Source organism: Aplysia californica, unplaced genomic scaffold (genome assembly GCF_000002075.1).
Source record: "Aplysia californica isolate F4 #8 unplaced genomic scaffold, AplCal3.0 scaffold00174, whole genome shotgun sequence".
Lineage (NCBI taxonomy): Eukaryota > Metazoa > Mollusca > Gastropoda > Aplysiida > Aplysiidae > Aplysia > Aplysia californica.
In genome coordinates, this window is record NW_004797444.1 from 149,610 (window position 1) to 150,985 (window position 1,376).

Here is a 1,376-nt window from a genome sequence, read left to right on the forward strand (position 1 = left end):
ATCATCATCATCATCATCATCATCATCATCACCGTCATCATCATCATCATCGTCATCATCATCGTCGTCGTCGTCGTCGTCGTTATCATCAACATCTTCATCACAATCATCATCCCCACCACCTCCACCACCACACCCACCACCATCACTACAGTGATAGTAATGTCAGTAGCTTAACAACAGCAAGAATCACTAACAACCCAAATTCAATGCCTTAAAGAGACAGGGACCCTAGCAACAACAATGATGGTACCGAGAACACCACCGTTAACCCCAGAACCGGGCGAACAGAAATGACATGAAACTACCACCAGTCTGAGAGTATTGTTGTTTTCAATAACAACAACATGGGGAACCAACAACATCTACTTACAGCCCCTCTTGAAAATGTAACTCGACCCGCAAGACAACTCGATCCACGCGAGTGAACTTTATAGATGAAAACATCAAACTAATCCAGGGCTCAAGAATGTGTTAGGATCTAGTTGTTAAATAGAACCCAAGTTAATTTGCCTTGAAGAGGGGAAAGATCACACAGGTAGCACTAACCATAAGGTTTAACAGAAGGGATTTTTAAAAAGAAGAAAAAGAAACGTGAGGGAAAACAACAGAGTGTGGAGCTGAGGCGTTGCATACGTAAAATAACCGTGTTTTGTGTCGCGTTTCATGGCAGTTCACGAGTGATCTTCACTTGGAGCTGCCTTATTAAAAGCTCTAGCTGTCCCATCCTGTTGTCCGCCTGAGAAATGTTTCGTCTTTGTGCGGGTGAGGGGCGGGGGGACTTTGTGTGATACGTCATTTCATGGACCTGGTCTTATATCACTTTCTAATCCCCCTGGCTACAAAGCTAGACAAAGGGTTTGTTTGTTGGCCCTGAAGGAATGTGCATAAAATATGATTGAACAGTTGTCTATCGGTCTATCTGTCTGTCTATCTGTCTGTCTGTCTGTCTGTCTAGCTGGCTGGCTGGCTGTCTGGCCGTCATCATCATCATCATCAGGTACTCAAAGTGGCAAGCCGCCTCCTTCACGATTGGAGTACCGTTCTCAACAAAGACAGACACAAACAATGGGAAAGCTCTGTGAGATGGTACAAGAACTTTGTAAATGAAGAGCTCAGCCCACGTTGCCGAAGATGCGGCCATGAGAAGGGGGATGTACAGGAATAATGGCAATTCGAATGGAGTTATTTGGACGAGTGGAAGTGCCTCTAAGTATGTTGACAATGGAGTCGAAAAAGAGCCTCGCTCTCGCTAGAAGGATTCCATCAGGCCCATTAAGGGGAAATATCATCATCATCATCATCATCTTCATCATCATCATCATCATCATCATCATCATCATCATTATCAATTTTTTTCTCTTGAATATTATTAT